Genomic DNA, 27,061 nt, shown 5'->3' on the forward strand with positions numbered 1-27,061 from the left:
GGTGATCTTACTAGAATATTCATTGCTACCTATGAGGTCAGAGTCCAGAGTCAGTCCATGTATAGTCTTTAGGTAGTGGCTTAGTCCCTGGAAGCTCTAGTTGTTTGGCATTGTTGTTCATAAGGGGTATCAAGCCCCTTCAAGCTCTTCCAGTCCTTTCTCTGATTCCTTCAACGGGGGTCCTATTCTCAGTTCAGTGGTTTGCTGCTGGCATTCGCCTCTGTATTTGCTGTATTCTGGCTGTGTCTCTCAGGAGAGATCTACATCCGGCTCCTGTCAGCCTGCACTTCATTGCTTCATCCATCTTGTCTAATTGGGTGGCTTTATATATATGGGCCACATGTGGGGCAGGCTCTGAATGAGTGTTCCTTCTGCCTCTGTTTTAATCTTTGCCTCTCTATTCCCTGCCAAGGGTATTCTTGTTCCCCCTTTTAAAGAAGGAGTGAAGCATTCACATTTTGATCATCCATTTTGGGTTCCATGTGTTCTATGCATCTAGGGTAATTCAAGCATTTGGGCTAATAGCCACTTATCAATGAGTGCATACCATGTGTGTTTTTCTGTGATTGGGTTACCTCACTCAGGATGATATTTTCCAGTTCCAACCATTTGTCTATGAATTTCTTTTTTTTTTTCAGTTACTACTGTACTTTATTGTGTTCAACCAAATCACCATGTTACAAAAATAGCAAGCTGCCATAATAAAAAATAGGGCTCCTCTATCCAGCACCAGATAGCATCATTTTACTTTCAAGCCTAGAAAGTGCACACTTGTATATAAACCAACCGAAGATGAGGATTGAGAGTTCATCTTGGTGGATTTTTCCTTTGATGAATATGAAGTGTCCTTCCTTATCTTTTTTGATGACTTTTAATTGAAAATTGATTTTATTTGATATTAGAATGGCTACTCCAGCTTGCTTCTTCTGACCATTTGCTTGGAAAGTTGTTTTCCAGCCTTTCACTCTGAGGTAGTGTCTGTCTTTGTCTCTGAGGTGTGTTTCCTGTAGGCAGCAGAATGCAGGGTCCTCATTGCGTATCCAGTTTGTTAATCTATGTCTTTTTATTGGGGAGTTGAGGCCATTGATGTTGAGAGATATTAAGTAATAGTGATTATTGCTTCCTGTTATATTCATATTTGGATGTGAGGTTATGTTTGTGTGCTTTCATTCTCTTTGTTTTGTTGCCAAGACGATTAGTTTCTTGCTTCTTCTAGGGTATAGCTTGCCTCCTTATGTTGGGCTTTACCCTTTATTATCCTTTGTAGTGCTGGATTTGTAGAAAAATATTGTGTAAATTTGGTTTTGTCATGGAATATCTTGGTTTCTCCATCTATGTTAATTGAGAGTTTTGCAGGATACAGTAACCTGGGCTGGCATTTGTGTTCTCTTAGGGTCTGTATGACATCTGTCCAGGATCTTCTGGCCTTCATAGTTTCTGGCGACAATTCTGGTGTGATTCTGATAGGTCTGCCTTTATATGTTACTTGACCTTTTTCCCTTACTGCTTTTAATATTCTTTCTTTATTTTGTGCGTTTGGTGTTTTGACTATTATGTGACGGGAGGTGTTTCTTTTCTGGTCCAATCTATTTGGAGTTCTGTAGGCTTCTTGTATGCCTATGGATATCTCTTTTTTTAGGTTAGGGAAGTTTTCTTCTATGATTTTGTTGAAGATATTTACTGGTCCTTTGAGCTGGGAGTCTTCACTCTCTTCTATACCTATTATCCTTAGGTTTGATCTTCTCATTGAGTCCTGGATTTCCGGTATGTTTTGGACCAGTAGCTTTTTCTGCTTTACATTATCTTTGACAGTTGAGTCAATGATTTCTATGGAATCTTCTGCTCCCGAGGTTGTCTCTTCCATCTCTTGTATTCTGTTGGTGAAGCTTGTATCTACAGCTCCTTGTCTTTTCTTTTGATTTTCTATGTCCAGGGTTGTTTCCATGTGTTCTTTCTTGATTGCTTCTATTTCCATTTTTAATTCCTTCAACTGTTTGATTGTGTTTTCCTGGAATTCTTTCAGGGATTTTTTGTCTCCTCTCTATGGGTTTCTACTTGTTTATTTATGTTTTCCTGGAATTCTTTCAGGCATTTTTGCGATTCCTCTCCGTAGGCTTCTACTTGTTCTCTAAGGGAGTTCTCCACGTCTTTCTTGAAGTCCTCCAGCATCATGATCAAATATGATTTTGAAACTAGATCTTGCTTTTCTCGTGTGTTTGGATATTCCATGTTTATTTTGGTGGGAGAATTGGGCTCCGATGATGCCATGTAGTCTTGGTTTCTGTTGCTTGGGTTCCTGTGCTTGCCTCTCGCCATCAGATTATCTCTAGTGTTACTTTGTTCTGCTATTTCTGACAGTGGCTAGACTGTCCTATAAGCCTGTGTGTCAGGAGTGCTGTAGACCTGTTTTCCTGTTTTCTTTCAGCCAGTTATGGGGACAGAGTGTTCTGCTTTCGGGCGTGTAGTTTTTCCTCTCTACAGGTCTTCAGCTGTTCCTGTGGGCCTGTGTCTTGAGTTCACCAGGCAGGTTTCTTGCAGGGGAAAAGTTGGTCCTACCTGTGGTTCCAAGGCTCAAGTTTGCTCGTGGGGTACTGCCTAAGTCCTCTTCGAGGCGGCAGCAACCGGGAAGATCTGCGCCACTCTTTCCGGGAGCCTCCGTGCACCAGGGTTCCAGATGGCGTTTGGTGTTTTCCTCTGGCGTCTGGATGTGCGCAGAGTGCAGTCTCTTCTCATAATTATGCTTCTTGATATTAATTTTCTGATATATGCAAATATAATAATAAACAAATATTTCATAAATTATGTCCAATGTAATTTGCATATTTGTCTGATTTTCTCCTTTATTAAGAAGCACGGCAATTGTTCCCAAGGTGTTTGTCTTCTACCTTCTTGCTTGTTTTTGCTGTTACACACACACACACACACACACACACACACACGAGCATATATACTCACATAATATTTACATAGATAATAAAATAATTTCATGTATGTAGTACAGTGCATAACTTCTGTCAGCAATAAACTAGTTTATTTAATTATTTAATTTTTATTTATTTAGTTTTGAACCATTTTGTTCCAAATTAATTTAGGGTACAGTCTGTTAGGTGTCTTTAATCAATGCTTCCTACTTTTGTTTTGACCCGTCTTGAGAAAGCACCTATGATACAAATTTATTTCCCCTCAACATTATTATTAATTATTTTATCACTTCAGTCCCTAGACAATTACTGTTTGACTTCGTGAACCCCAATTTTAAAGCATTCGCAGTCTGGGATTACTGAACTGTTACACACGCTCCCAAATCCCTGTCACTCACCATTGTTTGCATAATAATTCTGAAGACAATTTTTCTTCTCCTCCATCAGTACATCAAACACAGTTTGTGCTTGGTGCTAGGGTTCTATGCTTCATTCTCATTTACAGCCACATAAATCAATGAGAAAGATGCTAGAGTTTTGACCACCTTCTATTTGTTTATTCTCTCCTTAGCCCGTGTTGCCTAAAGCATTAGTAACTTGAAGCCTTACACATTTATGTGTTATTAGTTTATAGTGGGTAACAAGTCAACGTGAGATTTTACTTTTTAGTTTTTTTTTCCTAAGTGTGTGCATCAATAATAAAAAGAAACGTACTATCTTTAAAATCCGGATCTCACTTAACTAAGTTCTAGATTCAACTTACACATTAACCGAGTAGAATCAAATTTTATTTCCTTAATCACGATTTTAATTTTAAAAAATCCACTTTAGAACACATAATAAAAACTTGTTTTTCATCTTTTTGTAAAGATCCAAGTGCTTTGTTATCTTTCCTCTTATTTCTTTTTATAACAGAAAGTAAAATTTATGGTTTTAAATGTGGGTAGGAGGGGGAGTACCCTCATAGAAGCCAGAGGAGGTGGGATGGGGTTGAGGGTTTTTGGAGGGAAAACCAGGAAGGGGGATAACATTTGGAATGTAAATAAAATAACCAATAAAAAATTTAAAAATAACTGACTTGTCACTGGAAAGTTTGTCTTTACAATCTGGGTTGCCAATGGCTAGACATTTAGTCAAATGGAGGAATTCATACTTTAATGTCTTTAATGAAAGCTAGTGGAAACAATAAGGTAGAATATATTTGAAGGCAGTAACTCACTAGTCAATGGAATTTGAAAAGCATGTCTTTCCCCCCCCTAACATCTGGCTGTCTTTCCTTCTTCTTTAGGAACAAATGATATAAAATTTCTGCCTTATGTTCCCTTCTCACATGAGGTTCTGTCTTATCACAATCCAGAAAATGTTGAGGCAGATAATCAGGTATTAAAATTAAGACCAGTTGTGAGTCAAAAATCAATCTTTCTTTGTATTTAGTTTTCTTCTCCAGAGACGTTGCCACAATCTAACTCAATATTGAAATTGCAGTAGTTTGTTCATGTAGCTGTCATGTAGATAGCTGCATATGTTCACACACTCAAAACTGAGAGGCTAAACGTTACCCCTTGTGAGTGTGAAAGTGACATTATACGTTAGAATTATTGTTAATGATCAATTCAATCATAGGGTATAGGGATCTGACAAGTCAATGTTAGTGACATCATTTAAGAAGAGCCTAGTATGGCTGTCCTCTAAGAGGCTCTGCCAGCACCTGACTAATATAGAGGCAGATACAACCAACCAGTGGACTGACCCCAGGGATCCCAGTGGGAGAGCTAGGGGAAGGACTAAAGGAGCTTAAGAGTCTTACAACCCCATAGGAAGAACAGTATCAACTAACCAGAGCATCCAGAGCTCCCAGGGACTAAACTGACAACCAAAGAGTACACATGGGGGTGGGGACCCCATGGCTCCAGCTGCATATGTAGCAAAGGATTGCCTTATCTGGCATCAATGGGAGGGGAGCCCCTTGGTCCTGTTGAGGCTTGTTGCCCCAGTATAGGGGAATGCTGGAGTAGTGAGGCAGGAGTGGGTGGTTGGATGGGATAGGACCCCATAGGAAGAACAGTTTCACAGAAGCAGGAGGGAGGGGGTGGGATGGGAAGTTCACAGAGGGGAAAGGAAAGGGGGATAACATTTGAAAAAAACCAAAAAACAAAATGAGAGGCTGTGTGAGAGTGGTTTTCAAATGGTTGACGTTCAATGAAAACATTAGGAATACAGATCTGTATCAAGTAAGGACTGTTCTACCCAGTTTATGTGTGTGTGTGTGTGTGTGTGTGCATATTGTTTTAAATTAAAGCATCCCAGGAAATTAATACAATGATATAATCACCTCATAACGAATAGTCTCTAAGGATAGATCACAAACATACCACATGTCCAAACACCTCTGGACAATTTACTTCAGAATTCGTAGAGAAATCTTCCATTGTTTTGTAGTTGAGAAATGAATCCTAGGTATTTGAAAATTGTTAGAAGTAAAACATTGCAGCAATAAATGTTTTTAAGTTGGAAAAATGAATGTAAAATGATTTCATTGAGAAATGTATAAAATCAAGAGGATTGGAAGCATTGTGTAGAAATACAAATATTTGACCAACCAGATAAATATATTTCATACTTTCTAAGATTAAGATAAGTATGACAGCCTTACCCACATATAAACATTTTGTTGGGGATTCAAAATTTTTGTTGGGTACGTTAAAAAGAAATGTATTGTCAATGTTTTCATAACATTTATAGAACATTTCCCTAAGTTATCTATCTGCTTGTTGTTTCATTTAAAGATACAGTATTAAAATGTAGATAGTGATGGATATAACTTAATTATATATGCATATATAATATATGTATATATATATAATTATATATGTAATTATAAATGCTTCAAATTTTATGAAATGGAAAGAATAACTTCAGAATATTACTAATCTTCGAACAGGTTTAAGCCATACATAAGAGTTTATTAGCCTTCAAATTATCAGTTCATACTGTATTAAATTATCTTTCAAACTATGAATATTTATTCTTTTAGTCCTTGACATTAGGTCTTAAATATGAACTTATGAATATGAAATTTATGACAAATATTTCATTATACTTGAATGCATAATATTTATTTCTGATGCCAGAGAATTTTAACTATTATATATCTATTGGCATGACCAACTATTATGAATCGTTATTATGATATTATTCTTTCAACTTTTTTAGATTATTCACATACTTTAGCAAGAGAAAATAAAATTTAAGTATTTCTTAATCAATGAAAATACCAGGTGGTAGTACAGAATCTGAGAAAAAGCTTAATATTTTAAAATATTTTGACAGACAACCAAGTATTGAGGGTCTGATGTTGATCCCTCAACTTAAAGCTGAAAACCTAGTTAGATCTGAGAAAGTCATGTCAGAGATGATTGATGGGAAATAAAGGTGAGAGATTTTTCTTATACCTAAAAATGAATTGTCCTCATTTACTGATCTAAACCACCCTGCATTGCACCTGTAGTATTCCACACTCTACCTAACCACTATTGGAATGTGATTAGATCTTAAACTTTTAAAAATCAAATGCTACTAATATTTTATGGTCCTATTGAATTTACTGGAGGTCGAAATCACATGAAATATTATTAGTTTTATTCTTTTTTAAAATGAAGTCAGGAATATTTTATTATATCTGGGCAACAAGAGATCATGTAATTATTATAAGCATACAAGATTGCTCAGAGAGTTTTCTATCATAGTCACAGCTAAGATATTGTTAACAATATAAAGAAATAATATATAAGGGATATTTTTGCTATATTATTATTTTATAATATATTTCTAATATTAAAAATTATATAGAATACTAAGATAAACATAGACAAATTTAAGAGTGAACTGATACAAATGTATCTGGAGCCATAGATCCCTCCCTGTGAACTCCTTGGTCTCTGGTCGCCAAATGGTGTAGTCCTCCCTATAGGGTTGCAATAACCCTCTGTTTCTCCAGTCTTTCTGCCAGCAACAGGGGCAACAGGGTCCCTGAGCTCATTCTGATGGTTGGCTCTAAGCATCCACATCTGCATTGGTCAGTTGCTGCCCAGACCTGTAGCAGAGGATGGCCTTGCCTGACAGCAATGGGAGGGGAGATTCTTGTTCCCATGGAGGTTTGATGCCCCAGCATAGGGGCATTCTGGAGGGTTGGGGCCAGATAGAGTAGGTGGGTGGGGAAGCACTCTCATAGAGGTTAGTGGAGTGGGGGAGGATGGATAGAGGATGGGGATTTGTGGAGGGGTAACTGTGAAATGGGATGCCATTTCAGAGGTAAAAGAGTGGAATTATTAATAAAAGATAAAATAAAATAAAATACAGTGAGCCAGAGAAAAAGAGTGAGCTGATGTTACAAACATACTTTTCTATTATAAAAATTAAATCAAGCATAAAAAGGTTGAAAATGAGTCAATTTTGATTAATTCATTTTTATTATGCCCATAGATTTTAGTTCAATTTAATTAGGTTTGACCAAGTTAATAGTGCACACTTCATTCGAAGAGTAGGTTAGCTGTGTTGCATGCTTTCTCACTAATGGGTAAGTTTGCAAAGTGATTTCTATTTATCAAGTTCGGGACATTACGCTCTATGGTTCAATTATTGAAATGCACTTATATTACATTTTCAAAGGTCATTATAAAAATAAATATTATTAATGAATAAATATCACCTTAATGAGGTTCATAATGTGGGGACATTCTTGTGGAGACAGGGGGCAGCGAGAAGGTATAGCTGTACCCAGAGGGGAATAAAATTTGGAGTGGAAAAAAGAAAAAAGAAAAGAAGGCAAAGAAAAATTTAAAAAGAAATTCTTCTGGAAAGAGAATAATATTTATTCTTATGTTTATTGATAACAATAGTAACTTTATATTTTATCCACACAAAATTGCCATTATTTTTCTTGTACACATACATGTATGTACATGTGTAAATATAACACATACATTACATACATATATAAAGTACAAGCATGTAATCAATTTACAGAATATCAAAAAATACATATTTTAAACCATCTTTTCTATGTTCCAGATACGTCTTTTCAGGAGATAATTTGTCTGCCTTTTTATTTATAGCAAGACAATTTTATAGGAAACATGATAGTAATTAAATGTGGCAATATATTTGTAATTTTATAGTAATTTTATACTCTTCCAGATTTTAAAATCTGATCCTATTAATCTCAAAATTACTTTACTATTATCTTATAAGTATTAAAATGAATATCTTCTAAACAGACATTAAAGTAAATCTTTATACAAAATTGTGTAGCATATACATACAGCTATTCTTCTACATCTTTAAAAAAGAAGCCCTGAGGGCCACCGGAAAGAATGGAAACAGGCATTCTCTGGAGATAGGAGGTGAGAGGACCCTCCAGAATGTACCAGAGGCCTGGGAGGTGAGAGACGCAGGACTCAATGGGGGACCCTAGACAAAATGCCCTACAGTGGAGAGAGGGAACTTATACCGTCTTCCTCCAGCAGAAGGACAGGGCATCAAGTGAAGGATCTGATTTTTATCCCACGATCAAAACTCTGACCCACAATTGTTCCTGTCTGAAAGCACTGCTGTAATGGAAATGGAGAAGAGCCTGAGGAAAAGGAGGTCCAGCAACAGGCCCAAAGTGGACTCCAGCTCAAGGGGAGGCCGAGAGGCCTGACATTATTACTGAGGCTATGGAGACCTCCCAAAATGGAACCTACCATGACTGCCCTCAGAAGACCTAACAAGCAGCTGAAGGAGTCAGATGCAGATATTTGCACCCAACCAATGACCAGAAGCTGATGAACCCCGTGGTTGAATTAGGGGAAAGCTGGAGGAAGCTGAGGAGGAGGAGAACCATGTAGGAGGACCAGCAGTCTCAATTAACCTGGACCCCTGAGATCTCTCAGATACTGGATCACCAACCAGGCATCACACACTAGCTGATATGAGGTCCCCAGCACATATACAGCAGAGGACTGCTGCATCTGGGCTCAGTAGAGAAAATGCACCTAACCCTCAAGAGACTGGAGGCCACAAGGAGTTTAGAGATCAGGTGGGGTGGGTGGGGTAGGCACATCCTCGTGGAAACAGGGGCAGGCTGGGAGGTGATATGGAATGTGGAACAATCGGAGGGTGGACCTGGTGGGAAATAAAATCTGGAGTGTAAAATAATAAAGAAATTAATAATAATAATAATAATAATAATAATAATAATAATAATAATAATAATGATAATAATAAAGAAACAGTAAAACTTTTTCTCCCTCTGCCTTATTTTTCATCACAGGATTATGGGGAAAGCATCAAGGGATTGCTAAGTAAACTGCAGCTAGAAACCGTGAATTACTCTAAATTTAATGGCTGTATGTTGTATTCTTCATGTTAAGATGAAGGTCTGAATTATTTATTTTTATTTCATTTATCTCATTGATTAATCATCTAATACAAATGAGTAAGTATGCTGAATCTTTGATGTTCCACTCTAGGGAAAAAGTCATTATATTTCTTTCATCATTCTTAAAATATATCATGTAATCTTTTAAAATATTTTATTAAGTTAAATTTAGAAAGATATCTTAGGTAAGTTTCTAAAATATTTGGAAACTATAATCACAATTATATTTTTATTGCACCATTTTCACTGTATTATAGCTGATAACATTAAATGAGAACTGTTTGATGCATAGACAATGTCTCCTGAACACCAGCACAGCTTTTCACATTATTGCATCACCAGTTCTTCAAGAAAAGACGCTGATATGACTGAAAGAGATTTGAAATATAATGATGGAGAAATTTTTGAGAGTTATATTGTCATTTAAAACAATTAAATGTACACGGAGCCAATATTTGGATGAAAGAAGTTCATTTTAACGAAACCATCACATTTTCTATGACTACAAGGCTCTGATATACTAACTTACTGAACAATATTTCATACTTTTATTTTATTTTCAAAGAATTTACTAAATTATTAACCTATTGATTGCCCATGAATAAATTTTGGTCAATTAATATTAACTTCTTTAAATTGGGTCTAATAAATAATACTCTCTAAAGTTATAGCTCAAATATGACTATCTATGTATGACTAATATGTAGTTATGATAAAATGTTAACAGTGACTTTCCTGATGACATTATAGGAACTTGCTTCACTTCTCTGGCTGGAGTGTTTGGAACTGTATTCAAAATAACATATATGGAGAACAAGAACTTTAAGCTTAACACTTTTGCTGGGGTATCTTTTTCTTTTGAAAGTAAAAAGAATGATGTATCTCAAATTTTAATAAGGCTTAATAGTAATATACAACTTAATATTATGGCCATTGGATATTGTAGCTTTGAGTTTGTCTTTGTAAGACTCAGAAAGCAAATGAGGATCTACAGAAAAGCACAAGATGGAGTGAAGAATGATAAAAACAAAATGGTTTATCTTAAAAAGGAAAAGGTATAAAATGAAGTATCATGATGTAGCTGGACCTTTTGGTTCCTAATAGCCATGAAATTCCTTTTAAATGTTATTAGTATATAATATTCAATACAATCTCTAAACCGTTCAATTGTTTCCATAAGTTAAAGAGAATGATTATTAGAAAATGTTTCCCTTCATGTTATGATCTAATTTGATTAATTCCATTCAGATTCCATTCAAATTCAATTACACATTTTCTTTTCGTGTTGATGATGGGCGTGCATTAATATGATAACTTCTCTAGTTTTAATAAAATGTTTTATACATATCGTGCTGCCTCCATAAGGAAAGATAAAGTATCATTAACTATGTGAATATACAAACAAATCATGGGCTTTCGTAAATCTGTGGACTTTTCAGGTTATTCTAAAGATCAGTTCAATCCCAGCAGACACTATCGCATAAGCCCATGAAGATTCTACACATTGTGAACTCTCATAACTTCACTTTTGCAAAATCGTGAACTGGAATAAGTGAGGGTTGTGTGTTTGTTTAGGGTACACTAGTTTCAGCCAGAACAATCCTCTTTTCTGTGACCTACTACCGTTTAAATGAGGGTTATGTCTTTTCACTTAGTTTTACTTTCTTTGTTTAGGGTACACTAGTTTAGGTCAGAACAGCCCTCTTTTCGATGACCTACTGCCACTTAATTGGTAGTGCTGGTAAACAATTTCCTATTATAGTAAAAAACTCATCACTCCCTGGGGAGTGTTAACTCTAAGTTAAATTAACCACCGTTAAAGCAATTACCATTTTAAACAAGGAGAATCCTTTTCAGAACTTTCCATTATGTTTGGATTAGAATGTAGCAGGTTTGTGGACCATTATGTGCAATGCTTTCATATATTCAAGGGTTTAATTGACTAATAAATTCACTAATTATGCCTTTTTAGGGTGACAATATTGTTATGTGGAGACCACGATATATGACAATGACTTAGAAGCTAGCTGATACTCATAGAGGGTTGACCTTATAATAAACTCATCAACTCATTTCTTATTATTATGTCACTTTCTTTTTCATTTTTTAAGTATTTTATTCTTAATCTTAACCCCAAGTTCCATATCATTCCTCTTCTTTGACCATCCCTGTGATTTAGTCCCAGGTTAATTTTAAGACTCTGAGTTTCCTTATCCAGATATGATTTCCTCTGGCTTCATTTACATTGCTTTATCATCGTGCTTAACTTTTGTTATGATGTCATGCACTTAAGACTGTAAGTTATAAGTCACATCCATAAAATATATTAGCTTGCCTGCCTCTTGTATATTTCTCATTCTATGACATGATCTAAATTTTACTGAAAAAAATACCACCCTGATGCTGTGGAAAAAAATTCAATAAAAGGGGAAGTAAAATATCAATCCTGAGTAAAATTAAGGATAATATCAATATTCCTTATAAATGGGCAAACTTACAACAAAGGTGCTTAGAAATTTACCTCAGTTGTAGAGAAAACTACAAAGATGCAATACATAAAGCAAATGCTTCAGATGTACAAGTCGAATGTGAAAAAAGGAAAGGAGAAAGATAGATGATAGAAAAATAGATAGATAATATTAATGAATAGTCAAATAATTCCTGCTTATTCCTATAAGATACTAGAGAGCAAAAGAATAAGGATCAGATAGAATAAAGTCAACATATCCCAGTCCTGTGTTTGACAGCATGGTGTCCATTGACTTTCATAAATGGAGAATATTGGGTATGAATACATTATAGGAGAGATTTTCAATAGAGACATAGCTCAAATGGATTCATCAAATTAATTATACTCTAGAATCTAGAGTGTGGAGTTTCAAGAATATATTAAACCAAAAAATGTATGTTTTCTGATGCATAAAGTTTTCTGAGGATAGTATAAGTTTTCTCTATCTCAGACACATAAATCTAAAACTGGATATATTTACATCATTCCATATCTTATACAAAAATATGACTCATGTTACATAAACCCATTAACTGTATCTTTTCAATTGTCCTCTTCCTCCAAATTAACATTGAAAAATTTATATAACATTTGTTACTGTCATTTTTGGTGTTTGTTCACTTTTATTAATCATTGTGTCATTTATATGTGTGTATTTATATGTAATATATCAAGTATTATAATATGATTGTGCATAAGATACTGCAATGAGCAACCCAGCTATTCTGTAATTCACCATAAAGACTAACTTGGCTTTGAACTCACAAAGATCTGGCAGCCTTTACCTCACCTGTGTGGAAATTATAGTTGTGTATTACCGCATATCATGTCTCTATTATTTCTTCAATAAATTTTTATTTTTGCTAGTTTTACAAAATCTACTGAGTGAATTTTAAATGTTTCAATTAAGAAAAATATGTATAAAAATATCCCACAGGATTTTATTGGCTATATTCAAATGTTCTAAAGCTTCATTATAGGGTATCTTAGGATATTATAGGATACCTTAGGATAAGTTGGAAAAGTATAGAACTAGATGCTATTTGCCTTCATTCCATTTTCCTACTCTTATTGAAAATAGATTTTTTTCTCAAACAATATATCTGATCATAGTTGCACTCCCTCTAATCATCCTATGTTTCTCTACTTTCTCTTACTCCAGATCCACCCCTTTTCTGTCTCTCATTAGATAGAGCAATCTTTTATAATATAACAATGAAACATAATGAAATAAAATATATTAAGATAAAGTCAAAGTCGTCATTTTAAATTTGGAAATGGCAACCTAAGACAAAAAAAAAAAAAAAAAAGAGTCCAAAAAGCCAGCACAAGAATCAGAGACAAACTTATTCTTAAAATCAGGAAACCTGTCAAAATATTATGGAGAGAGAGAGAGAGAGAGAGAGAGAGAGAGAGAGAGAGAGAGAGACTTGTTTCAGATCTGAGTAGATACAGTGCTTACTGCTTCATACTCTGTGAATTCACAGGCACCTTCATTATTATACTCAGAGGAGTTGGTTCTCCTGCTGTCTTCCATTCTCTCTTGCCTTTACAATCTTTCTTCCCTTTTATTTTTGATGGATCTCTGAGCTCTGATGGGAGGAATTTGACCCTATTAAGAGCTGTGGGTTTCATCCCGGCCCACAGCAGCTCTCTGTTCCCAGACCCCGTGAGAGAGAGACCCAACCGCCTGGTCAGGTGGGCACTCCTGAGGCTGCAGAGCGGAAGAGACCACCAACACTGCCCACCCCTGCCCACATCCCTGGCCCAAGAGGAAACTGTATAAGGCCTCTGGGCTCCCGTGGGGGAGGGCCCAGGAGCGGCAGGACCCCTGCCTGAGACACCGCCGGAACCTGAAGGAAACAGACCAGATAAACAGTTCTCTGCACCCAAATCCCGTGGGAGGGAGAGCTAAACCTTCAGAGAGGCAGACAAGCCTGGGAAACCAGAAGAGACTGCTCTCTGCACACACATCTTGGACGCCAGAGGAAAAAGCCAAAGACCATCTGGAACCCTGGTGCACTGAAGCTCCCTGAAGGGGTGGCACAGGTCTTCCTGGTTGCTGCCGCTGCAGAGAGCCCGGGGGCAGCACCCCACGAGCGAACTTGAGCCTCAGGACCACAGGTAAGACCAAATTTTCTGCTGCAAGAAAGCTGCCTGGTGAACTCAAGACACAGGCCCACAGGAACAGCTGAAGACCTGTAGAGAGGAAAAACTACACGCCCGAAAGCAGAACACTCTGTCCCCATAACTGACTGAAAGAGAGGAACACAGGTCTACAGCACTCCTGACACACAGGCTTATAGGACAGTCTAGCCACTGTCAGAAATAGCAGAACAAAGTAACTCTAGAGATAATCTGATGGCGAGAGGCAAGTGCAGGAACGCACGCAACAGAAACCAAGACTACATGGCAACATCGGAGCCCAATTCTCCCATCAAAACAAACATGGAATATCCAAACACACCAGAAAAGCAAGATCTAGTTTCAAAATCATTTTTGATCATGATGCTGGAGGACTTCAAGACAGACGTGAAGAACTCCCTTAGAGAACAAGTAGAAGCCTACAGAGAGGAATCGCAAAAATGCCTGAGAGAATTCCAGGAAAACATAAATAAACATGTAGAAGCCCATAGAGAGGAGACACAAAAATCCCTGAAAGAATTCCAGGAAAACATAAACAAACAAGTAGAAGCCCATAGAGAGGAGACACAAAAATCCCTGAAAGAATTCCAGGAAAACACAATCAAACAGTTGAAGGAATTAAAAATGGAAATAGAAGCAATCAAGAAAGAACACATGGAAACAACCCTGGATATAGAAAATCAAAGGAAGAGACAAGGAGCTGTAGATACAAGCTTCACCAACAGAATACAAGAGATGGAAGAGAGAATCTCAGGAGCAGAAGATTCCATAGAAATCATTGACTCAACTGTCAAATGTAAAGCGGAAAAAGCTACTGGTCCAAAACATACAGGAAATCCAGGACTCAATGAGAAGATCAAACCTAAGGATAATAGGTATAGAAGAGAGTGAAGACTCCCAGCTCAAAGGACCAGTAAATATCTTCAACAAAATCATAGAAGAAAACTTTCCTAACCTAAAAAAAGAGATACCCATAGACATACAAGAAGCCTACAGAACTCCAAATAGATTGGACCAGAAAAGAAACACCTCCTGTCACATAATTGTCAAAACACCAAACACACAAAATAAAGAAAGAATATTAAAAGCAGTAAGGGAAAAAGGTCAAGTAACATATAAAGGGAGACATATCAGAATCATACCAGACTTCTCGCCAGAAACTATGAAGGCCAGAAGATCCTGGACTGATGTCATACAGACCCTAAGAGAACACAAATGCCAGCCCAGGTTACTGTATCCAGCAAAACTCTCAATTAACATTGATGGAGAAACCAAGATATTCCATGACAAAACCAAATTTACACAATATCTTTCTACAAATCCAGCATTACAAAGGATAATAAATGGAAAAGCCCAACATAAGGAGGAAAGCTATACCCTAGAATAAGCAGGAAACTAATTGTCTTGGCAACAAAACAAAGAGAATGAAAGCACACAAACATAACCTCACATCCAAATATGAATATAACGGGAAGCAATAATCAGTATTCCTTAATATCTCTCAATATCAATGGCCCCAACTCCCCAATAAAAAGACATAGATTAACAAACTGGATACGCAACGAGGACCCTGCATTCTGCTGCCTACAGGAAACACACCTCAGAAACAAAGACAGACACTACCTCAGAGTGAAAGGCTGGAAAACAACTTTCCAAGCAAATGGTCAGAAGAAGCAAGCTGGAGTAGCCATTCTAATATCAAATAAAATCAATTTTCAACTAAAAGTCATCAAAAAAGATAAGGAAGGACACTTCATATTCATCAAAGGAAAAATCCACCAAGATGAACTCTCAATCCTAAATATCTATGCCCCAAATACAAGGGCACCTACATACGTAAAAGAAACCTTACTAAAGCTCAAAACACACATTGCACCTCACACAATAATAGTGGGAGATTTCAACACCCCACTCTCATCAATGGACTGATCACGGAAAAAGAAATTAAACAGTGATGTCGACAGACTAAGAGAAGTCATGAGCCAAATGGACATAACGGATATTTATAGAACATTCGATCCTAAAGCAAAAGGATATAACTTCTTCTCAGCTCCTCATGGTACTTTCTCCAAAATTGACCATATAATTGGTCAAAAAACGGGCCTCAACAGGGACAGAAAGATAGAAATAATCCCATGCGTGCTATCGGACCACCACGGCCTAAAACTGGTCTTCAATAACAATAAGGGAAGAATGCCCACATATACGCGGAAATTGAACAACGCTCTGCTCAATGATAACCTGGTCAAGGAAGAAATATAGAAAGAAATTAAAAACTTTTTAGAATTTAATGAAAATGAAGGTACAACATACTCAAACTTATGTGACACAATGAAAGCTGTGCTAAGAGGAAAACTCATACCGCTGAGTGCCTGCAGAAAGAAACAGGAAAGAGCATGTGTCAGCAGCTTGACAGCACACCTAAAAGCTGTAGAACAAAAAGAAGCAAATACACCCAGGAGGAGTAGAAGGCAGGAAATAATCAAACTCAGAGCTGAAATCAACCAAGTAGAAACAAAAAAGGACCATAGAAAGAATCAACAGAACCAAAACTTGGTTCTTTGAGAAAATCAACAAGATAGATAAACCCTTAGCCAGACTAACGAGAGGACACAGAGAGTGTGTCCAAATTAACAAAATCAGAAATGAAAAGGGAGACATAACTACAGATTCAGAGGAAATTCAAAAAATCATCAGATCTTACTATAAAAACCTATAATCAACAAAACTTGAAAATCTTCAGGAAATGGACAATTTCCTAGACAGATACCAGGTACCGAAGTTAAATCAGGAACAGATAAACCAGTTAAACAACCCCATAACTCCTAAGGAATAGAAGCAGTCATTAAAGGTCTCCCAACCAAAAAGAGCCCAGGTCCAGACAGGTTTAGTGCAGAATTCTATCAAACCTTCATAGAAGACCTCATACCAATATTATCCAAACTATTCCACAACATTGAAACAGATGGAGCCCTACCGAATTCCTTCTACGAAGCCACAATTACTCTTATACCTAAACCACACAAAGACACAACAAAGAAAGAGAACTTCAGACCAATTTCCCTTATGAACATCGACGCAAAAATACTCAATAAAATTCTGGCAAACCGAATCCAAGAGCACATCAAAACAATCATCCACCATGACCAAGTAGGCTTCATCCCAGGCATGCAGGGATGGTTTAATATACGGAAAACCATCAACGTGATCCATTATATAAACAAACTGAAAGAACAGAACCACATGATCATTTCATTAGATGCTGAGAAAGCATTTGACAAAATTCAACACCCCTTCATGATAAAAGTCCTGGAAAGAATAGGAATTCAAGGCCCATACCTAAACATAGTAAAAGCCATATACAGCAAACCAGTTGCTAACATTAAACTAAATGGAGAGAAACTTGAAGCAATCCCACTAAAATCAGGGACTAGACAAGGCTGCCCACTCTCTCCCTACTTATTCAATATAGTTCTTGAAGTTCTAGCCAGAGCAATCAGACAACAAAAGGAGATCAAGGGGATACAGATCGGAAAAGAAGAGGTCAAAATATCACTATTTGCAGATGACATGATAGTATATTTAAGTGATCCCAAAAGTTCCACCAGTGAACTACTAAAGCTGATAAACAACTTCAGCATAGTGGCTGGGTATAAAATTAACTCAAATAAATCAGTTGCCTTCCTCTATACAAAAGAGAAACAAGCCAAGAAAGAAATTAGGGAAACGACACCCTTCATAATAGAACCAAATAATATAAAGTACCTCGGTGTGACTTTAACCAAGCAAGTAAAAGATCTGTACAATAAGAACTTCAAGACACTGAGGAAAGAAATTGAAGAAGACCTCAGAAGATGGAAAGATCTCCCATGCTCATGGATTGGCAGGATTAATATAGTAAAAATGGCCATTTTACCAAAAGCAATCTACAGATTCAATGCAATCCCCATCAAAATACCAATCCAATTCTTAAAAGAGTTAGACAGAACAATTTGCAAATTCATGTGGAATAACAAAAAACCCAGGATAGCTAAAGCTATCCTCAACAATAAAAGGACTTCAGGGGGAATCACTATCCCTGAACTCAAGCAGTTTTACAGAGCAATAGTGATAAAAACTGCATGCTATTGGTACAGAGACAGACAGATAGACCAATGGAATAGAATTGAAGACCCAGAAATGAACCCACACACCTATGGTCACTTGATTTTTGACAAAGGAGCCAAAACCATCCAATGGAAAAAAGATAGCATTTTCAGCAAATGGTGCTGGTTCAACTGGAGGGCAACATGTAGAAGAATGCAGATCGATCCATGCTTATCACCCTGTACAAAGCTTAAGTCCAAGTGGATCAAGGACCTCCACATCAAACCAGACACACTCAAACTAATAGAATAAAAACTAGGGAAGCATCTGGAACACATGGGCACTGGAATAAATTTCCTGAACAAAACACCAATGGCTTATGCTCTAAAATCAAGAATCGACAAATGGGATCTCATAAATCTGCAAAGCTTCTGTAAGGCAAAGGACACTGTTGTTAGGACAAAACAGCAACCAACAGATTGGGAAAAGATCTTTACCAATCCTACAAGAGATAGAGGCCTTATATCCAAAATATACAAAGAACTCAAGAAGTTAGACTGCAGGGAAATAAATAACCCTATTAAAAAATGGGGTTCAGAGCTAAACAAAGAATTCAGAGCTGAGGAATGCCGAATGGCTGAGAAACACCTAAAGAAATGTTGAACATCTTTAGTCATAAGGGAAATGCAAATCAAAACAACCCTGAGATTTCACCTCACACCAGTGAGAATGGCTAAGTTCAAAAACTCAGGTTACAGCAGATGCTGGCAAGGATGTGGAGAAAGAGGAACACTCCTCCATTGTTGGTGGGATTGCAGACTGGTAAAACCATTCTGGAAATCAGTCTGGAGGTTCCTCAGAAAATTGGACATTGAACTGCCTGAGGATCCAGCTATACCTCTCTTGGGCATATACCCAAAAGATGCCTCTACATATAAAAGAGACACGTGCTCCACTATGTTCATTGCAGCCTTATTTATAATAGCCAGAAACTGGAAAGAACCCAGATGCCCTTCAACAGAGGAATGGATACAGAAAATGTGGTACATCTACACAATGGAATATTACTCAGCTATCAAAAACAACGAGTTTATGAAATTCGTAGGCAAATGGTTGGAACTGGAAAATATCATCCTGAGTGAGCTAACCCAATCACAGAAAGACATACATGGTATGCACTCACTGATAAGTGGCTATTAGCCCAAATGCTTGAATTACCCTAGATCCCTAGAACAAACAAAACTCAAGACGGATGATCAAAATGTGAATGCTTCACTCCTTCTTTAAATGAGGAAAAAGAATACCCTTGGCAGGGAAGGGAGAGGCAAAGATTAAAACAGAGACTGAAGGAACACCCATTCAGAGCCTGCCCCACATGTGGCCCATACATATACAGCCACCCAATTAGACAAGATGGATGAAGCAAAGAAGTGCAGACCGACAGGAGCAGGATGTAGATCGCTCCTGAGAGACACAGCCAGAATACAGCAAATACAGAGGCGAATGCCAGCAGCAAACCACTGAACTGAGAATAGGTCCCCCGTTGAAGGAATTAGAGAAAGAACTGGAAGAGCTTGAAGGGGCTCGAGACCCCAAAAGTACAACAATGTCAAGCAACCAGAGCTTCCAGGGACTAAGCCACTACCGAAAGACTATACATGGACTGACCCTGGACTCTGACCCCATAGGTAGCAATGAATATCCTAGTAAGAGCACCAGTGGAAGGGGAAGCCCTGGGTCCTGCTAAGACTGAACCTCCAGTGAACTAGACTGTTGGGGGGAGGGCGGCAATGGGGGGAGGGTTGGGAGGGGAACACCCATAAGGAAGGGGGTGGGGAGGGGGATGTTTGCCCGGAAACCGGGAATGGGGAGGGGGATGTTTGCCCGGAAACCGGGAAAGGGAATAACACTTGAAATGTATATAAGAAATACTCAAGTTAATAAAAAAAATACACACACGCACACACACACACACACACACACACACAAAAAAAAAGAGCTGTGGGTTTCCAAGGATTCTTTCCCTCCCTGAGTAATGTCTGGATGTGTGTCAGATTGTTAATGCTATGTGTTTGGTAGTTTCAAAGTAAAGTAGCTTAAAATTATGCTCTGGCATGTGAAGCCCACACAGTTTGTCTCCTATGGTTAGTCTGGTCCTACTTCTCAGACCTTTCCATCCTTGACAGTCATCCAATCACATCTCCAAACTACTGTCTCTCCATAGAAACTGGACTTCCTCCTTAACAAAAACCTCATTGGTGCTTTTTTTCAGGGTCTTTGACCTTGCCATATGGTACTAACCTCAACAAGTCTCCTTGACTTCTTCATTCCTGGAGCTTCTACCACACCTGAGGCTGCTACTTAAATGAATACTATCACCTGGCCTCTCACACTACAGATCATCAGCCTCTCTTCACGATTCCTTCATGCATTAAAATACAATGGAGACCAGAAAACTCTTATTCATTGCTAATATCAATTACCTGTACATGGTACAACTTTTGCCCTCTATGGATCACCTTTAGGGTGGTACACTGAAGAAGCAGTTCTAAGATTTTTTTCATTTGTAATGGCCTCTTCTTAATTATAGCCAATTCTTTAAGCCACGTCGAACAAAACTTTATATTCTTAAACCAAAATATCATGTGCCACCAGTTTAGTCCTGAAGGGACTCACGAATTTCTCTTTTAAATGTCGGAAATGAGGCCTCTCATATACGTACTCCATCCTTGAACTTCCCACAATAGTTTATAAAGCTTTAACAAGACACTGGCTTTTGTAGCCCAGGGCTCCAATGTCTTGCCACAGTCCTTAGAAATATATGGCCAAGTTTTTCACAATAATATTCCACAAGCCTGGTACCAGTTTCCTTTTTAGGTAAGTCTCCCATCACTTTGATAAAAGATCTTGTGAAGGAAAGGGTGCATTTCAGCTTTCTTATCTAAATCAAATTCCAAAGGAAGGGAATTCTTTTTTTTATTTTTTTCTTGAATATTTTATAAATTTATATTTCAAATGTTATCCCCTTCCCCAGTCCCCCAGTCCCTCTTCCCCTTCTCCCTGCTTCTATGAGGATGCTCCCTCTCCCACCTACCCACTCCCATCTCAGCACACTGGCATTCCCTATATTGGGGAAACAAGACTTCATAGGACTAAGGGCTTTTCCTCTTACAGATGCTGGACAATGCCATCCTATGGAATTATTAACTTGCTCTGAGCAAATGACCAGAGTACTGAAAAGAATCTATGAGGCCTGCTGTTGTGATTTCTTAGCCAGGAGAATAAATGCTAACAAAACATATTGTACACCAGAGGTATCCTTAAAATGTCATGCAATTCTTTCTAGGGAAAAATGTGTAGAAACATTTGTAGTTAAATAAAATGTTCAGAGTTTATATGTCTTAGTTGCTTCCTGTCTCTTTGATAAAAAGCAATGACCAAAAGCAATTGGGGTGTAGCATCTCAGATGTTTCTAGAAGACAAAAATCTTCTGCAAATTCTATGTTCTGGTTCTAACAATTGCTTTGCCCATCTGTGGTATGATCTCCAAGTCTTAGGTGCAGAAGGGAAGGTGGAGATATAAAAATTTGTCCTGACCATTTGGAAGTCATTTGTTCTCTACGTTTTGTTTAAAGAAGTGTCATCAGTGTGTTTCCCTAGACAACACTTGAACTTTAACCAATATTAAGAGCTATTTTACCACAAAACCTGCCATTAGATAGTTGGTGCTGTGAAAGAGAGGAATGAAAGAGAGAAAGAGAGAAAGAAAGAAAGGAAGAAAGAAAGAAAGAAAGGAAGAAAGGAAGAAAGAGAAAGACAGACAAGTAGAGAAAACTCAAAGTAGAATGGTATGAGTAAGAGGGAGTGAATCTAGGACTACTTGGCTGTTAATGTATGGGGAGAGAATATGATCAGAGTATGTTGGAAGAAATTCTTGAAAACTTAATAAAATATTTAAAATGGATGTATACTGACAGTATTTTGATAGTAATATATATATATATATATATATATTTCATGTACATCAATCTTTGTTGTGTAAACTTGCTCACCAATATAAAGTTAATTGTTTAATAAAACACTAGAGTACAGAATGTTGGGACTTGAGGATTGAGTGATGGGTTTCAGAAGAGACCAGAAAGAGAAGAATAAAGGAAGGAGATGGAGAGAGGAGGAAGCTACTATATAAGTGAAGATGGATACATAAGGACATGGCCAGCAGAAAGGCATCTGGAGAAAAAGCTAATGAAGCAATGAAACAACCTAGGAAAGACTAACAAAACAAATAACACGGGACACATGGGTAAGGATGTAAGTTAGAATAGCTCAAAACCTGTCCAATCTAGGCTTACAGCTTGTAAATATCAGGATTTTGTGTATATTTTGCAGGCTAGCTGGAATATATAATTTTTTACACTATAATTTTGGATAAGTCAGTAATTAAAGATTGATTAAAATGGATTTTCAAAAACACACACACACATACAAACACATACACGTGCGTGCACGAAAAGAACTAAGGAAAAATTCACCATAAAATATTTCTGAGTAGAAATTCTGTTTTCTATTGCATATTAAGAGTTCATTTCCTGCATATTTGTACTTTCAGTAAACATTTATACTCAAATTCCTTATATCTTCTCATCATTTGATGATATTGTCTTTCAACAAAACGTCTTTTGGTTTGAGTTAATTTCATTTGTCTATTATTACTTCGATTGTGATTTGAAAGTTTTATGCAGAATTCATTTTATATGTTACAAGTAATTTAGACACTAACTAAAATATACAAAAGGAATGGCATAGGCTATGGTAACATTTACATTTAAAAACTATATCTGAATTGCCCAAACAGGTGGGCACTCCTGAGACTGCAGGGCAAGAGAGACCACCAATACTGCCCACCCCTGCCCACATCCCTGGCCCAAGAGGAAACTGAATAGGGCCTCTGGAAACAGTAAGATAGGGGCATTCAACTCTGCAGTCCAGACACCACTGGGATCTTAAGGGACCCGGTCAAACAGCTCACTGCATCCAAATCCCAGAGGAGGGAGAGTTACACCTTCAGAGGGGCAGACACACATGGGAAGCCAGAGGAGACTACTCTCTGCCCACATTTCTGACTCTAGAGGAAAACACCTAGTACCATCTGGGCCTTCTGTGCACAGGGTCCCCAGCAAAGATAGGGCAGGCCCTGCTGGTTGCTGCCCTCACAGAGAACTGAAACCCAGCTCTGAGAAGCAACGCGAGACCTGAGACCAGAGATAAGAACAACTTTTCTGCTCCAAGTGACCTGCCTGGTAGACTAACAACACACCCACAGGAACACCTGAAGACCAGTAGACAGGAACCACTACATGGCTGAAAGCAGAACACTCTGTTCCCATAACTGGCTGAAAGAAAACAGGAAAAAAGACCTACAGCACTCCTGACACACAGGCCGATAGGACGGTCTAACAACTGTCAGAAATAGCAAAACAAGGTAACACTAGAGACAACCTGATGGTTAGAGGCAAGCACAGGAACCCAAGCAACAGAAATCAAGACTACATGGCATCATCAGAGCCCAATTCTCCCACCAAAGCAAACACTGAATATCGAAACACACCAGAAAAGCAAGATCTAGATTTAAAATCACATTTGATCATGATGATGGAGGAGTTCAAAAAAGACATAAAGAACTCCAGAAATTCAGGAAAACACAAATAACCAAGCAGAAGCCTATAGAGAGGAAATGCAAAAATCTCTGAAGAATTACAGGAAAACACAATCAAACAGGTGAAGGAATTAAAAATGGAAATAGAAGCAATAAAGAAAGCACAAAGGGAGACAACCCTGGATATTGAAAACCAAAGAAAGAGACAAGGAGCTGTAGATAAAAGCATCACCAAGAGAATACAAGAGATAGCAGAGGGAATCTCAGGAGTAAAAGATTCCACAGAAATCATCAACACAAGTGTCAAAGATAATGTAAAACAGAAAAAGATACTGACCCAAAACATACAGGAAATCTAGGATACAATGAGAAGATCAAACCTAAGGATAATAAGGTATAGAAGAGAGTGAAGACTCCGAACTCAAAGGACCAGTAAATATCTTACACAAAATCATAGAAGAAAACTTCCCTAACCTAAAGAAAGTGATGCCCAAAAACATAAAAGAAGCCTACAGAACTCCAAATAGATTGGACCAGAAAGGAAACTCCTCCCATCACATAACACAGCTCAGAGACAAAGACAGACACTACCTCAGAGTAAAAGGCTGGAAAACAATTTTCCAAGCAAATGATTAGAAGAAGCAAGCTGGAGTAGCCATTCTAATATCGAATAAAATCGATTTCCAACCAAAAGTCATCAAAAATATAAGGAAGGACACTTCATATTCATTAAAGGAAAAATCCACCAAGATGAACTCTCAATCCTAAATATCTATGCTCCAAATACAAGGGCACCTACTTTCATAAAAGAAACATTACTAAAGCTCAAAGCACACATTGATAGTAGGAGATTTCAACAGCCCACTCTCATCAGTGGACAGATCACGGAAACAGAAATTAAACAGAGACATAGACAGACTAAGAGAAGTCATGAACCAAATGGATTTAACAGATATTTATAGAACATTATATCCTAAAATAAAAGGATATAACTTCTTCTCAGCACCTCATGGTACTTTCTCCAAAACTGACCATATAATCAGTCATAAACCAGGCCTCAACAGATCCAGAAAGATAGAAATGATCGCATGCGTCCTATCAGACCATCATGTGCTAAAGCTGGTCTTCAATAAAAATAAGGAAAGAATGCCTACATATACAGGGAAGTTGAACAATCCTCTACTCAATGATAAACTGGTCAAGGAAGAAATAAAGAAAGAAATTAAAGACTTCTGAGAATTTAATGAAAATGAAGGTACAACATATGCAAACTTATGGTACACAATGAAAGATGTGCTAAGAGGAAAACTCATAGCTGTGAGTTCTGCAGAAAGAAACAGGAGAGAGCATATATCAGCAGCTTGACAGCACACCTAAACGCGCTAGAGCAAAAAGAAGCAAATACACGCAGGAGGACTAGACGGCAGGAAATAATCAAACTCAGAGCTGATTAACCAAGTAGAAACAAAAAGGACTATACAAAGAATCAACAGAACCAAAAATTGGTTCTTTGAAAAAATCAACAAGATAGATAAACCCTTAGCCAGACTAATGAGAGGACACAAAGAGTGTGACCAAATTAACAAAATCAGAAATGAAAAGGAAGACATAACAACAGAGTCAGAGGAAATTTAAAAAAATCATCAGGTCCTACTACAAAAGCCTATGTTCAGAAAAACTTGAAAATCTGCAGGAAATGGACAATTTCCTAGACAGATACCATGTACCAAAGTTAAATCAGGAATAGATAAGCCATTTAAACAACCCCATAACTCCTAATGAAATAGAAGCAGACATTAAAAGTCTCCCAACCAGAACACCCATAGAGAAGGGGAGAGAGAGGGGTGAGGGGGATGTTGAAACCATGAAAGGGAATAACAATCTAAATGTAAATAAGGAATACCCAAGTCAATAAAGATAAAAAAAATCTCCCAACCATAAAGAGCATAGGTCCAGATGGATTCAGTGCTAAATTCTATCAGACCTTCATAGAAGACCTCATAACAATACTGTCCAAACTATTCGACAAAATTGAAAAAGATGGAGCGCTACTGAATTCTTTCTATGAAACCACAATTACTCTTATACTTAAACCACACAAAGACCCAACAAAGAAATAGAACTTCAGACCAATTTCCCTTATGAATATTGACGCAAAGACACTCAAAAAAATTGTTGCAAACTGAATCCAAGAGCACATCAAAACCATCATCTATCATGACCAAGTAGGCTTCATTCCAAGGATGCAGGTATGGTTTAATATATGGAAAACCATCAACGTAATCCACTATATAAACAAACTGAAAGATAAAAACCATATGATCATTTCATTAGATGCTGAGAAAGCATTTGACAAAATTCAAAACCCCTTCATGATAAATGTCCTGGAAAGAACAGGAATTCAAGGCCCATACATAAACTAAGTAAAAGCCATACATAGCAAACCAGTAGCTAATATTAAACTAAATGGAGAGAAACTTGAAGCAATCCCACTAAAATCAGGGATTAGACAAGGCTGCCCACTCTCTCCCTACCTATTCAATATAGTTCTCAAAGTCCTAGCTAGAGCAATCAAACAACAAAAGAAGACCAAAGGGAGACAGATTGGAAAGGAAAAAGTCAAAATATCACTACTTGCAGATGATATGATTATCTACTTAAGTGATCCAAAAAGTTCCACCAGAGAACTACTAAACATGGTAAACACCCTAAGTGCACAGAACTCATGAAACCTAAGAAGGATGACCAAAATGTGAATGCTTCATTCTTTCTTTAAACTGAGAACAAGAATATCCTTGGGAGGGAATAGTGAGGTAAAGTTTAGAACTGAGGCTGAAGGAACACCCATTCAGAGCCTGCCCCACATGTGGCCCATACATATACAGCCACCAAACTAGATAAGATGGATGAAGCAAAGAAGTGCAGACCGACAGGAGCCGGATGTAGATCGCTCCTGAGAGACACAGCCAGAATACAGCAAATACAGAGGCGAATGCCAGCAGCAAACCACTGAACTGAGACTAGGACCCCCGTTGAAGGAATCAGAGAAAGAACTGGAAGAGCTTAAAGGGGCTTGAGACCCCATATGAACAATAATGCCAACCAACCAGAGCTTCCAGGGACTAAGCCACTACCCAAAGACTATACATGGACTGACCCTGGGCTCCAACCTCATAGGTAGCAATGAATAGCCTAGTAAGAGCACCAGTGGAAGGTGAAGCCCTTCATCCTGCCAAGACTGAACCCCCAGTGAATGTGATTTTTGGGGGGAGGGAGTTAATGGGGGAAGGATGGGGAGGGCAACACCAATATTGAAGGGGAGG

Source organism: Rattus norvegicus, chromosome 11 (genome assembly GCF_036323735.1).
Source record: "Rattus norvegicus strain BN/NHsdMcwi chromosome 11, GRCr8, whole genome shotgun sequence".
Taxonomy (NCBI): Eukaryota; Metazoa; Chordata; class Mammalia; order Rodentia; family Muridae; genus Rattus; species Rattus norvegicus.